At 40.6% G+C, this 15,648-nt stretch overlaps 1 protein-coding gene across 8 annotated transcripts in view; it reads left to right on the top strand.

Annotated features, from left to right (window-relative positions):
• rbfox3a (RNA binding fox-1 homolog 3a) overlaps window positions 1-15,648 on the top strand; it is a 359,399-nt gene that overhangs the window by 13,403 nt on the left and 330,348 nt on the right. Inside the window, exon 2 of one of the 8 annotated variants that reach the window (XM_058621170.1) lies at window positions 6,950-7,079. The exons of the other annotated variants lie outside the window; for them this stretch is intronic. The gene's annotated coding sequence lies outside the window, so the exon portion shown is untranslated. The remainder of the gene's footprint in view (window positions 1-6,949; window positions 7,080-15,648) is intronic. 8 annotated transcript variants of the gene reach the window in all.

Below are 15,648 nucleotides of genomic sequence, written 5' to 3'. Positions count from 1 at the left end.
TTACTGTTCTTCAACTCTATTCCCTTCACCTCCTTACCTCATTCCCCTCCTTACTCCCCTTTTCCCACCCAACCTCCAGCTCACCTCCAATCACCTTTGGTGCACCTGACAGCCAAGTAAGAGAGAGACATAGACAGAGAGAGGAAGACGGAGGGAGCATGGAGGAGAGAGTGCAGGGGGTTGTCAGATTGCTGTAAAGAGCCACAGAGTTGACAGCAATAGGAAAGGACAGCTGACCCCTCATATCGAGGAAGAGTGTGGAGACAGAGCAAGGGTTGAGAGGGGAAGCTCGTGTGGAGCAAGGGATGGAGAGAGGGCAAAGGAGGAGAGATGATTGTGTGAGACGGGATGGAGTAATATCGGTCCTAAATAGAGTCCATCCAGTTAAACCATTTTGAGCTCAGTCTGCAGTTCATTCCGGCTGTGTGTCACATCTGCAGAGGTCGGATTTTTATTCTTTAACTTTTGTTTTGTGTCAAAGATGCAATAGCAGGTGCTTTCTTTGTCTTACGTTTTGAATGTATATTGTGTATATATGTGTATATATGTATGTGTGTGTGTGTGTATGTGTGTATATGTATATGTAGTGTATATATATGTATATGTATGTATGTTTATATATATATGTATATGTGTGTATATATGTATGTACACACATATGTATATGTGTGTGTGTATATATGTTTGTACACACACATGTATATATGTGTGTGTGTGTATATATATGTGTATATATACTGTATATACATGTATATGTGTATATGTATATATGTGTGTGTGTATATATACACACATATATGTGTGTGTGTGTGTGTGTGTGTATATATATATACACACATATATGTATGTGTATATATGTGTATATATGTGTATATATAAATAAATGTGACTGTACAAACAAGTATTTCAAATTTAAAGGACCAATCAAAGTGACACTTTACATAACAGTACAGTAATAATATGGCAAAGTTATAGTATAACAGTGATAAGTTAAATAGGAAGGTAATATAGTAACATCAGTTGTAACATTGGAAAAGCCTTTTTTGACCTAAGGAAGGATGGATTCCAAATGATTTATATTCAATTATCTTTTAAAAAAAATATATATTTCCATGTAAATGTATCACACTGATGTAGCCTGTACTTATATTAATTAACAAGCTATTACCTGGATATCACAATGGAAATAACAATCGTTTAATTTTCCCCTTAACACCACACTATAGTCATTGTTATTACCAAGGTGGGAATTGCATTAGAAATGAGATGGTATATTACCATAATATTATCTCCATAATGAGAAAAAATGATCACAATACATTTACCACTGCACTGTAACGTAAAGTGTCACCACAATTAATTTCAGATAAGTACCGTCCATGCACATTAATTCCTCCTATTTTCTTTTCTTTTAATTGACCAGTGAGTAGGATTTAGAGGCATCTAGGTGTTGCCTGTTTTAATTAACAAGGAGGTTTTAACCCACAAGAAGATGGCTTTGGTGTTTTGATGCATTACAAAAACACAGCAAATAATGAAGAAAGCTTAATTTAGATTAAATCAGAGACAATACAATACAAGTAGGTACAGGTAGAGTTGAAATATGAGCAATCACTGTATGAACATATTGTTTGATTTGTGCTTTCTGGGCTACTGTACAAGTATAGGGCTTATTTTATAGTAATTTTTGTTTTCTTAATTTGTAGGTTATAATAAATTACTGAAAACACTGAAAATGGACCAGAGGTGTGAGTGTGAGAGTGGATGATTGTTTTTCTCTATGTGTGGCCCAGTGATGGACTGGTGACCTGTCCAGTGTGTACCCCACCTTTCGCCCCAATGTAGGCTGGGATTGGCACTAGCACGCCCCCCACGACCCTCATGTGGAGGATAAAGCGGAAGAAGGTGAGTGAGATCTCCCCTAAATTTTACTCACTGGCCCTGTGACCCCATTTGAAAATGGTGAGACTGATTGGATTCCTTCTGTTTTGGAGACCAGAAGACTTGCAGTTTAGCCACGGCCAACCTGACAGATTACCATAGATCATCCACCACCATGCACCCCCAGCTCTGCCTTCCTCCCTGACAAGCTTGGAAACAGAGCTAATCTCCTTTTTGGTGAACTGCCTCATCTTCCAATTCTGATTTTTGTGCCTCCCTGAGCAAAGTGAAAGTACAAGAGGCAGCTGGCTGATGTGCTCACAGTCTGTGCTGGGAGGCTTGTTGGTGGCTTCTCAGACATTTTCAATCTGTCCCTCCCTGGCCCAGGCAGTTGTCCCTGCAAGCTTCAACACTGCTGCGATTGTTTCAGAGCCAAATCACTCCACTGCTGTGACCCTAAATTAATTCCACCCACTTGTAATCACCCCCATTATTGCAAAGTGGTTAAAGAGACTTGGTTCTACAAGTCTACGTGATGGAACCGTTCTCAACGAGTCAACCCAAATCAAAATGCTGATGCTGTTCGACTCTAGGCTTCTGCTATCGGTGTGTCTCGAGGTTTGTGTTGTCACTCCACTGAATTGCTGTTGGGTGTAAGAGATGCAGACACATGTTGCCCAATTAGGACACATTAGAGAGCTGCCCCTCAATCTGCCAGAGCTGCACCTAAAGCAGCCCTGGGGGAGTGTTCCATACTGTATCTAAATGCTAATAATTAATCATGCCATTAACGAACACAGACAAATGTCACTGGCAACCCTCTGCTTCATGTACTGTGTTGAGTCGAGGGATTGTTGAAAGATGAGGTCATGAATATTTTTTTGTTAATTAGTGTTTTATACCCTACTTTAAAACAATGCTAATTAATGAATACTTTCTTTTGAAGATAATGAAGGAATCATTTAGTCTCTCAGTCAAAAACAGTAGCAAAAATACCTATGACATCAGGAAACGGCATGGTTATGTGAATTGTTGTCATGTTGTCTTTTTTTTAATGCAAAGAGCTGCAGAATAAGCAGCAAATGGCAACGAGTAGTCATGATTCACTAGTGAATACAAAAACAATGAAATTACGACATGCTGGTTAACTAGTAGTTCTGAACCATTGGATTTAAAGAGCTTTGACTAAAGTAAATTACACTTCTCAACACAATATAAAACATTAGTCTTGCTGTTTTTACACATTTTAATGCAGATATGTTGCATATCATTATCAGTAGATGGTAATTCATGCTTATTTCAGTTTCCCCAATACCCAGGTTAAGTCTACAGATGGCTAAAATGTGTGCTTTGTTTTCGAGAGCACTGTGGGATGACAGATGACTAAGAAGTACATTTACCCAGTGCCTCTCTCTCTCTCTCTCTCTCTCTCTCTCTCTCTCTGTGTGTTTGTATGCCATGGAGAGAGATACAGTAATTGTATGAATAAGATTGTGTGTGTCACAGTATTAGCACAGTTTGTGCACATATCTTGTATAAGAGTGTCTTTTCATTCCGTGGATGCCGGCGCGCTCGTGTGTGCTTTTGTGTTCTGCTCGACTGCACGTGTGTATTCTCCAGGTCTGACAATAAATGAAATAATCAAATGTTTATGGTGCGTAAAAGTGAAGGTGGCAGCAGTGGTGACCCTGTGTGTGTGTGTGTTTGTGTGTGTGGATGCAGCTTGTGCCCATTAGTGTCGTTGTCGGTGTGCGTGCACGCCATGCTGTCAGATGCAAGGTTGTTATTAACAACACTACACTGAAAAATGGAGCAGACCCAATACAGTGTCTGTCAGCACACGGAGGGAGAGAGAGGGCTGGAGACAAAGCAGTGAAAGTGAGAAAAAATGCGTACGATACACACATATTTACACACTTGTGCAAACAAATGTACAAGATTATTTTTATTTAAGAAATCTCAACAGTTGAAGGTCAGTGGCAATATGTGGCAGGTTGCTTAGCTACGCCCACAATGAAAATGGTTAAAATTAGACAGAGAATTGGAATATGCTCTGGTTTTTCCACCACTAAGGTTAAATAAATGCAGCCTAACCTTTCCCGTGGACTATTACATTTAATCATTTCTTTTTTTGAACCTGCCATAGACGGCGTGAGTGACTCACAGAACCACATAAGCTTTGACAGGTGTTTGAGTAAACAGTGAGCACACTTAAAAAAAAAAAAGAACGTCATTCCAGTTCAATCAAATAAGTGGCAGCCAAATTACCACGTGTGTGCAGCTACACCCTCTTTTTAACATTAATTATCGTGTTTACTGGCAAACTTGGATAAGAGAGGAGACGGACGAAAGTTTATTGCAGCGACAAGAAATGTTGGAGTGAAACAGAATCAAGTGTTTCTTGGTCTGTTTGCAGTTAAGATTTTCTTCAAGCAAAGTTTTGCAAAATTGAGTCATATTCACTTACATTCATATTACACATGAAGTATAAAATAGGTAGAATATGTTTTAGTATTAATTCATTTAGCTAATATTTACTATTACTTTTCTTTCATTGTCCATTTGGTCAACATTACATCATGATGCTTATTAAACCTTAACTCTATAGAGTTATAAGTTATGATTCCAATAATCCATCAATTATTATATAGGTTATACCTCTCCGGCTGCTGTACATTCAGTTAAAATCATTCACATCCGAACCAGCCCGTCACCACAGGTGTGCCCCATGGCTCTGTCTTGGGGCAGCTGCTCTTTATCATTTACCCTCTCCCCTTTGGCCATATCTTCCTTAATAAACACCAGAGTCGCTTCCACGGTTACGCGGATGACACCCAGCTCTACCTGTCCACTAAACCCAACCCAAATATAACAGATTTGGTCCATTTATTTATGACTAAACCAGGTTACTAGTATTAAGACATGCACTATGAAGTGGTGACAATTACCAGCTCTACCAACAGCTGAAGCAGAACTGATCAGACATTCATTTTTGTTATGACACTTAAATCAACGAGATTCAGTGGAAAAGGGTTTACTTTTCTTGTTTGTGGACATATCTATGGACCTGTACATGGGTGTCTTGGTTTATGTGATCACAAGTTCATAATCTGTATCCTGAACGGATTTTGAAATGTGCAAAAAGGATTAGTCTGGATTTAGTTGAAAGTGAAGGACATTTTGCAGTGATGACCCTGCTGTACATCCACATATTTCCTCTGGTAATTTTCAGTTTTTACATAACTTTTCTTTTTTATTAAACATGTGGGCATATCTCTTACTGCTGAAGGAGCTCTTCATGTACAGCTGTAAGTCTGTTTCCAGCAGTGATATCACTTATTAAATCCAACAGGTTTCACTGGCAGTCTTTTTCTTTTGGTTCTCTTCCCAGAAACCAGTAGTCAGCCGTTACGTCAATCCATCTCTGTGTCCCACAGAGGTTTCTCCCTGATCCCTCACAAATCACCAAAATTCTTGGTTTTGATGAGGTTCCGAAATATTATCCTCTCTACAGTGATTCATGCGGTGCCGTCTTAGATTTACAGTCATATCTGCTGCACCATCAGCTGCAGAAGTGCAGCAGATCCATCATGGCTCCTCTGTTAATTCCCATCTATCATTTGCTTTAGAAATTAAATCCAGGCACCTACTCAACTCATATTCTAACAAGAATTGAGTTTTGGAGAAATAAGAAAGAAGTTTTCAGCTGGTCTTATATCTCTTTTCATAGTTGAACATGATGATACTGAAAGTTGTGGATTGTATTACTGTTGAGATTAAACCCAAAAGCCACAGGACAATATGTTGAAACACATTCAGAACATGAAGACTATAGAATAACATCTCTACAATGCTGTCTCGGCTGGTTGAAAGTGATTGAGCTTCATACATAGAAGTAGGGCTGCTGTCTTAAGTTTGAAAACAGTCCAGATTCAAGCAAAAAAGTGACATTAGTATAGATGCATGCATGCAATCATAAAAGACCAGGTGGTTGGAATAGGTGCCCAAGAAGATGTGCTGTCAATCCTCTAATCTACAATGGAAGGGAGATTTCATGACCGATACAGCAACTTTGAGTATCCACCATTCCAATACTTATCCGATACTGTTCTTTTAGCACTCGCAAACAACTGAGCAATTAATATGTAATATATTATTATGGATGCTTTAATTGTGTGTCATACAGTACAACAAAAATAATTCCACAGTTCAACACATGGACGATGCTTATATCTGTGTGTCTGTGTTGGCACTTAGATCGTCATGACTCACAAAAGTAACATTACAAACACACAGTGAATGAGGTGTAATTTGTAATATAACAGCATGACATAATTCTAGAAATCTCGATCTAAATGGAAGCAAACACTGTCGAGCACGTGTGCGGCGACTGGTCTCACCGTGGACCCTTTTTGTCTGCGTTTGTGCACGCAAATAACAGTGTTTTTATGTCGACTTGGATGAAGCTAGTGGAACGCCATCAAAACACCACTCTGTCTGCAGTCCAACAAAATATGCATAAAATATGCAGCAGTTTGCATAATGCGCAGCCGCTCATGTGGGAGCCCTTGACCTTCCCCCCGCTCCCATGGCTCTCCTCCATCCACCCTTGAAAGGCTTTTTGACCCTATAGCCTCAGCTACCTATACGGCGGCTCTTCGCTCTCCCGCCTCACAGTGCTGCTCACTCACCCACTGATCTGCCGGGTCATCCTAAAGGCCCGTCCTGCAACCTCAGCCGACCTGCTGTCTGTCTGAGTGGCTGAACTGCTGCTGCTTAATTAGTTGCTGGAATGCAGCAGATTAAAAAAAAAGTGTTTACACACACATTCGCGCACACATGCTGGCTTTAATTAAGGTGTGGTCGTGTTGTTTGCTAATAAAAAAGCATGGCCACAGCTGTGTGTATGTGTGTGTGTAGGCCTCCCTTTACTCCATTTTAATAAGCTTGTTGGACTTTTGTCTATATATATATATATATATATACACAATATATGATACCAGAGAAAATGGATTTGGTATAGTTTGACTGAGCCGTTTTCACTGCCTCAATTTTCTCCTTGTTCCAGTTTGCTGGCTCACATTAATGAAGCAGGAGGCCAAACATGCTCAAAGGAAAGTGGTCATCTCTCTCTCTCTCTCGCTCGGTCTCTTTCGCTCTCTCCCACTCCCTCCTTCACTGCGGATGCCACTTGTGAAGTGAGTAATCTAATTCAATTCTCATGCATTGACAGTTCATGGTAATTGCAGCTGTTCTAATGTCCTCCATTACATGTGACCGCAGCATGAGCACCAGCTTTAATTTCCTGGCCGGGGAGAGAGAGAGCGAGATATGAAATTAGAGCTGAGCGAGGGTCACTGTGGGTGACGGGGATGGAGAGAGGAGCCAATCAATGTCGAGACGAATCCGGCCAGATTAACACTGAATCAAGGTTTTCATGTCTTAAACGATTCCTCCGTCCTGTTATTGAGGGAATAAAAAAAAAAAGAAAAAAGAGAGACACGAACTGCTGCGTAACACCTGTTGGAGTGTTTAAGTGAAGAGCTATGAATATGCTTGGCAGCCCGAGTGCATAATCAAAAAGTTCTCCGCTCGGTAAATACATTCATAAGAAGAATGGGGAGTTCTGGTTTGATCAAAAATAATTTTTTATCTTTTGGTGCCGAAAAACCTGGTTTAATCCAAGGTGGAAAACATTCACAGACTTGTATTCAAGCCTCATCTCCAGCACTCAGGGTGCCCATATGTTTGCTGTCCGGATTCTCGGCAATCGAAGCTGTGATTTTCCGGATGCATCCCCCCCAACACACACACACACACACACACGCATGCACACATCCTCATGGCGCCTATCTGGGTTTTCCTCTTATCTCAATGGGGAACTATGAAATCCATTTAAAGCATATGGAGGAGCCGCAGGTCCACGATGTTCTGCCTGAAGCTTCAGGGAGAACACAACAGCATAATGATCCATACACAGGGGAGAGTCTGCATTTTGGTATTCCTCATGACAAAGTGCCTTTGATACCTGTTAGCTCCACCATGAAATGAAGAACAGATTGTGAGCAAAAAGCCTCGGCAGTTACAGGGATGAAAAAGCCGAGATCCAACAAAGCGGTTGTTGTGTAAATGTTCGTCTCATTTGAATTTTTTTTTTTTGGAAACACTCAATGAGTTTTTCTCTCCACACTTTGTAAAAGACACATTAACACATTTGAAGGTCTCACTCCCCTCTTGGCTCCAAGGATTTCAACAACTTTTCACTGCAGTTTGTGGGATTTTTTTTTTTTTTCTTACAACAAAGGTTCTGATACCCAAGAGAAAACCATTTCCTTGGCAGAACATCACAGCCTTTGTTACAGCTATTTTTTTTTTTTTTTCCAAACCTGTGTCTATCTGCCTGTTAGTGTGCCAACCAGCTCGTGGTGTTGAGCTGACATGATGGCACTGTTATTGTACCCGAACAGCCTAATCACGACTTAATCTTTTTTCCTAGGCAATGCCTGTCGCCGTTGTTCGTTGAGGGATGACAAAACTTTGGCGCGGTTTTAATCTTGGTAACTGAGCAAGTCGAGCATATGAACCTAATCTCCAGTCAGATGAAAGGAGGGATCCCCGGCTAACACCGAGATGATGTTGTTTATTGTTTTGCCGCACTTATCAGCTTAACATGTAAAGATTTCACAAGGAACAGCTCAGTGGTTTTAAACAGACAAGCACAGCTTAGTGCCAAAGCTGTGTTTTCCTCAGACAGTCTCACCTCCTCTCAGTGACGTCGGTAAACAGAAATATAAACAGAGAAGACTGTGAGGAGGGAGGCCACATGTAGGTTTCTGTGAGACAAACTGTGGATGGCGATGGCGTGTGTGTCTTGCGTTGTTCATATTGAGGTTGCAGAAATCTAGTTTAGGTGTGTTTACTTTCAATTTTAAGTCTGATGTCGGTGAATACAAAATACATGTTAAATAGCTCTTTTATTGAGACAGAGTTTCTGGGCTCTGATAGTAAATCTAGGACAAACTCAGGAGCCAGAGCTCCACAAATAGTGCGTCCTCTCTGTTTGTACGGTTGGAGTAACCTCACCACTTCACCAAGGAGGTAAGAGAATGATCACGGTAGATGACGTCATTGACAGCAGAAGTATCAGGGGTCACATATTCAGATGCCCTCTTTAGTTCCAACTTCATTTTTTAGGTGACCTGGTCTGTGGTGGATTGATCTTTTTCAGATATAATCTGACATAGACACATTGTTCCATCTACTCAAGATAATCCAACAGAAATGTACTGTGTTTGGTTTTGCAGCACTGTAGAATACTGTTAATGGATAACTCACTGTAATGAGAACAGTGGTCCTGGAACCAGACAATCCGCCAATAATGTAAAATTATTAATACAGTTCCATTTTCTCGCTCCCCGCTGTCACAATGAGAGGAAAAGGATAAAGAAAAACGATCTGACTGAGACAGAAATGTGAGAAAATGTTTTGGCATTTGTGTGAACCTGCCCTTTAAAATTATATATTAACATTCTCCTGGAAATATTTATCATTTCATATTTCCATTCACTTGTTAAATGACTACAACAGTCTGTCAGCGTAGACATTTTCACTAATTAATACATTAATTAAGCAAATTAGCATCCTTTATCAGGCTTAAAAAGTGAGATGCTTAAAATATCCTGATTGGACATTATGCAGCATCAGTGACTTCAATACAGCTTTGTGACGCATCCTGTGTTTGTAGTTTGCGATTCAGACTGTTCCTCACTGTTTCCCCACATCATGGGGTGTTTTTATAAAAAAAAAAAAAAACACCCAAAACTCACAAAAAAGAAAACAACAGGAGTGAATTTAGAAATCTCCCCATGTGGCCCCGAGGATGGCACACCAGGTGATCGAGGACCTGGCACCACTTTAACTTTTAATCAGCATCGTTTGGTGTTAAATAACTCCAACATGAAAATAAAAACACCTGAAGTCTCCAGGTGTGTCCCACCACCTCACTGTGTGTTGGTAATAATTACCGTTGTGAATAGGTGATGGTGCAGCACAGAAATTATACTTTTGTTTTAAACATTGTTTTGAACATTTTTGAATCATAAGTTCCTCTAAATGTACTTCCATAAGTACATTTTAAATTTCCCTGTGATTTTACTAAAAATAATATAAGTAAATCAAGTGCAGTAGCTCATGGATTGCTGGTCTCCAGCTTTTTAATTCAGCCCTGACTCCCAAGTTTGTCACAGTCATCATGTCAGATCTGTGAAGTGAGGTCTCTGTGGGTGATCAAATTAGTCATGGGCTTAAGAAATAAATGCTGTCATGATCCCGAATTGTTCTCATTGTCATTGTCAAGACCAGTGACATTTACTCCCTCACTCAATACCGTCTGACTTCTTGGTCCCGTCTGTGGTTCCCAGCCCCTGAGATCTAACCAAAGTCATAAATCTGTAAAAAAAAAAAAAAAACACCTCAGAATAAATAGCTTATTCATTGGAAATGTCACATACTGTGACAGTGCAGCTCATGCATGCATTTTTTAATGTTATTTTGACAAAAGTGCAGCCTGTGACACAAGGTAACACTCTCTCCAAGAGCATATAAGGTCATTGCGGTAGTAAGTAGTCAGTGTCAACCAACCGACTGTGAACAACCAGACACAACTGCAATCTGCCAAGGAATCATGTCACATGCGCTCACACACACACACATTTGTGCAGGTATCCTTGTTAGGACACTGCGTCTAACCAAACCCTGACACTTAAAAATAGCCATAACCAGTTCTAGCTTAATCCTGACCACAATTACATCTCACCACTAACCTTAAGCAGTGCCTCAGAAATGATGTATTGCCTCATTAGGAGTGAGATTTAAAGACTGCACACACACATATCCTCAATACCTATCAAGGATCACTTCGACTGGAGGGTATATGTGTGTGCGTGTGTGTGTGTGTGTGTGTGTGTGTGTGTGTGTGTGTGTGTGTGTGTGTGTGCGGTCCGTGTATGTGAGAGAGTGAGAAGCAAGGTTAAAACAGGCCGAGACTCACCTCAAGCTCTGTGCTGGCTAACAGGCAGCTGGCTAATAACTTCAATTATCTCAGCACTCGGCTTCAGGCCACAGCTGATGGGACAGCAGCAAGCATTATCTGCCTTTGATAAAGACCTAACACACACACACACACACACACACACAGAGTGAAAGAGAGGGCGAGAGAGGATTTAGGCATGCAGGTATACAACATACCTGCAAGCACATACACACACACACCTTGAAAGCTTGTGGACATCCCATAAAACTGAATTTTACTTCATTATCTGCACAAATCAAGACTTGCATGGGACAAATCTTGTGTTAGCTGTGGCTCATCTAGGACGACGGTAAACTGTTATAGGTGACAACAAGTGAGAGCTGGGGGTTTATTCATTGACTGTGTTAGTTCAGGGTTACTGGCAAGACAATCAGTGGTCTCTGTATAATGGTGTCACCGTTTTGGGCCACAGTGAAATATAATAAACAGCTCTTTGGACTGTCATGATTATAATGATGGTAAAAAAAAAAAAAAAAACAGTCGTTCAAGGGTACCCCAGCCCTTGACCAAACACATAGTCACTATAATACACTGTACATCTTTAACTGTTTTTGTTGTTTTCCTTGAGACGTCGGGCCATTTTAATCACTACTCACTTTGCCTCATGCGAGCCAAACAAAGCAAACAACCTCACTGTCCTATGTAAACAAGCCAATAATAAACAATAATTAATAGACCCCAGACCATTTAGAATTAGTTATTTTTGCACCCACACACCAATTAGTGATAGTGAATTTGACCTGTGCATTTAACCCCATCCTTATTACAACACCAGTAGTCAGTAACACACACGCAAGCTGGGTGCAGGAGCAGTGGGGAGCATCTGTGGAACTTGGTCAGTCTATGCAAAATCAAACTTTAAATTTGCCAGTTGTACCTTTTTATGAATTGATGATTCAATGCAAGGAGGTTTCAAGCAGAAAACCATGTATTTTAACCTAAATTTTAGGACATTACTGGATTGATTTTACAGATAGTAGCTCTATAGCAGCCATTCCCAAACTTTAGAGTGGTGGGGTCCACTTTGAAAATCCTCTGAGGTCCACACCCAAACCATAAATCATGACTCTGATCAACACACAAGACTGGGATCAATAATTCCCATATATACAGTATTGTTTTCAAAATTCAGTGCAGATCAATAATCAGCCCAATTCACTTTACATGCTCCATGTTGAACTGGTGTATTTTTATTTTTTGCACGTATATGTATCTGTGTGTTTATGTATTTATTCCTACTGGAGCTTCTTGGCCTGGTCATGTTTGTAGATGAGATTGTAGGTTCTCAAACATTTTATCTGGTAAAATAAAAGTCAAATAAAAAAACAGCTATTTTCAAATTAAAAACATTTCCTTTCAACATATGCATGCGGTTTCACGTGGCTTCACTACAAAGTGCATAATTATCCGTCAACATAAAATAACAATTTAGAAATTAAAATGAACTGAAATGTTTACATATTTTACAGCATTATAAAACGTAATTACCACCTGGTCCACCTGCAGTTCTGTCACGGTCCCGCTAGGGGGCTGCGGACCCCACGTTGGGTATCGCTGCTATAGCAAATCATAGCCTATTTAAGTATTTGTATTTCATTGCATAGATCAAATTTTTGACATGTACTTTGCACAGCGAAAGCCAAAAGCAAACAGTGCTACTGAGTTCAGGATCAGTAACAGAGGACAGCGGGGGATTTGATTGAAAAGGCTGCCTATAGAGATGACATTACAGAAAGTGCAGCGGCGACGGAAAGAAAATAGAAAAACAAGGAGAGGGGTTGCATCTCGCGGTCTCTTGTAGTCAGTGTGAATTGTAGCATTTGTTGAAAGAGAGGTGCGTGTGTTCCGTGAGATGGACAGTGATGGACAGCAAAATTGATTCAGAAAGGCTTCAGAAAACACTGCTGGATTGGCTGTAATTCATTTCATGCCGTCGTCTGTAGTGTGAGATGGAGCTAGAAAGAGAGAAACATGGTATTTCAGAAAAAAGAAAAAAAATGTGCATGTGCTGTTTTCTTTTTCTATTTTCTTCTTGGTGCTATGGTGACCTGTGTGCACCAAAACCAAGGCTTTGTAGTTGCAAAGCAGAGCGAGAGAGAGTTCGTGATGGAAGAAGAAGGTGAAACAGGAGCAAGAAGTGTCTGTATCAGAAAAGGTGTTGCAAGGCCACTGATTAAGCACAGGGAAATCTGAATTGGAGATCCAATGGGAATTCTGATAGAATAAAATTTAAGAAAAGGAGGATGAAGAGGTACAAGAGTGGTAGAAGGAAAAATCGAGGACATACAGTGGACAGCAAGGGGTTGAACACCTCACCCCTGCTTCCTCTTTCATTCCCTTGCCTGCTCACTTCCTCACCTCCTCATCCTCCACCCCATCATCTCCCTCTGCCCTCTGCTTTGGAAACAAGTTTTTCTTTTCTTTCTTGCATGAAACCCATTTCTGCACACACAAAGTGGGGCGGCTGTCCCATAAGCGGTGGCGGCGATAGTACAGGCCGCCGTCCTGATGTTTAATTCATTGTCGCTGAGTCAGAGAGGACAACAGGAAATAAAGACATGGGGAAGGAGGGGGAGGAAAGATTACCATTTCTTTCTTTTTCGCCGCTTTGTTTCCAGCCATGACAGAGAAAGTGAGATGAAATATGTGTGTGGGAGGGAGAGACTGAGGGAAAGACAAAGGGAAATGGATACACAGAGAAATGGCACAAAGCTACGTGGAAGAAACAAGAGGAGTGTTTGGTGATTATGGAGGTTGTATGCTGTTTGCATGTCTGTGGAGACATTCTGACTCTGTGTATGTGTGTGTGTGTGTGTGTGTGTGTGTAGCTCTGACACTGTTCTGTCACACTCTTGTTAATCAGAGCCTGATTAAATATCCTTTCAAAGGAGCAGGATTAGGGGAAGTCCCATTAGACCTGGGCCTGCAAGTGTTTGTGTGTGTGTGTGTGTGTGTGTGTGCGCGTGCATTGTAAGTTGCTGCTGTGAGACGTATCACAGTCGAGCACTTACTGTAACCCTGAGCTCATCCTGCTCCTGCTCCATCATTGTGTGTATAAACGTGTGTGTGTGTGATTGAGTTTGAGCAATTTGAGTGTTCAGTAGGCTAGAAAAGCTTTACATACTGTGAATGCAGTTTGAGATTTGATTCACTAAAGCACAGAAATGGTGTTACCAGAGCAACTTGAAAATACTACTGTGCTCCAAATTGGCTTTTATATAGGGACAGAAATAGCATCACAAATCTCCTGTAGTGTAAAATCCAAATAAGGAAAATTAACATCATTACAAAATTACAAAGGGAAACGTTGTAAGAAACAGTGCACCATGGGTATTTCTGGAGAAAAAGATTGCAATTGATTTGTAATTGTTTGATTTGTTTGTCATGATAATTGTCCAAATTCATAATGACAACTATGTGCTCCAGTCATGTGTAATTAACCTACATCTATTGCATACTCTATACCCGGACGCCATTTAAACTGTTATGAAATCATGATACAATAAAAACCGCATGTCATGCCTGAGCAATAGACGGACATGTTGCTGTAGAGATAATGAAGAATTACTCTGGATTCAGGTGGTATTTCTCAGGTCAGGTCAGAGTTTTCCCAACAGCATGAATTAGTGTCATTAAGTGGCAAGCTTCAGATTAAGTCAGCATTAAATCTAATTAACACGAAACCAATGTGATAGACTAGATCAGCCCAGGATGTGTCAGGCTAATTGTTAGTGGCACTGTGTTTCTGTGTCTCCTCTGCTCAGCTAATGAAACTGAAGCTCCGGCTTGTTTTGGGCTCAAATGTAGCCGCAGGCGTCAAGCCTCCCCAGATGCCGAGCCAAAACCACACAAGACTTTGTTAATGATCTGCAAAAGCACATGGCTGCTGTTTTGAAGATCAATAAGCTGAGGAACGACTGCGGCTCGGCCCATATGACACATTAACACAAGAGCAAGACGTACGTTTACACGACATTAGGAGAAATGACTGTTACTCTGATTAAAACTCTTAAAATACACGTAAAAACATGCTCAAGTTATACTAAATCAAATTTTCTAACATACCCAGATTTTGACCTCGGAATAATAGAAGAAACTGATGACACAAAAAGACACGTCATGCTATACCAACTAGCTGCTAACTAAAGTTATCTTGTTATGTGATGCAATAGGTCAGACAGAAACTGCCTAATACTAACAAGCAAAAAGGGGACGTATCGCCACGTAGCATAGCAGAGTCTGACACACTTTATTCAATAAATCAATTCCCTGCTAATGCTTGAATACTGGGGAAAGGACAGTAGTCCAATTAAATGGCGTAGTCGAGCTACAAACAAAGCTACGCTCAACTGTGCATTCAAACAGATTCAGCGGGAGTTGGTGTTTGCCGTGAACAGAGTAGTAAAAGTATCGGCTCATTTTATCACTGCGTGAATGACACAGTGTTGCTTCACAGGCAGACGACGCTCGTGTCCCCAAAGACATTTTAAGGCAATAAGTCCTCGTCTCCTTCCTGTGTTCATGTGGCATGGTAGATGTATAATTGATGAATCCACAAACCCAATGTGTGTGTAAACACTGCACACTTCTGCCTTTGCTGGCAGTTTTGTCTTAATTATTCAAAAGCGCATCACCACAGAAAAGGCAACGCATCTGCCTATTGACAAGGGGTTTAA

The sequence above is a fragment of the Solea solea genome, chromosome 21, assembly GCF_958295425.1.
Source record: "Solea solea chromosome 21, fSolSol10.1, whole genome shotgun sequence".
NCBI classification, from domain to species: domain Eukaryota; kingdom Metazoa; phylum Chordata; class Actinopteri; order Pleuronectiformes; family Soleidae; genus Solea; species Solea solea.
The sequence above is the reverse complement of the archived record's forward strand: the minus strand, read 5'-3'. Positions and strand labels throughout refer to the sequence as shown.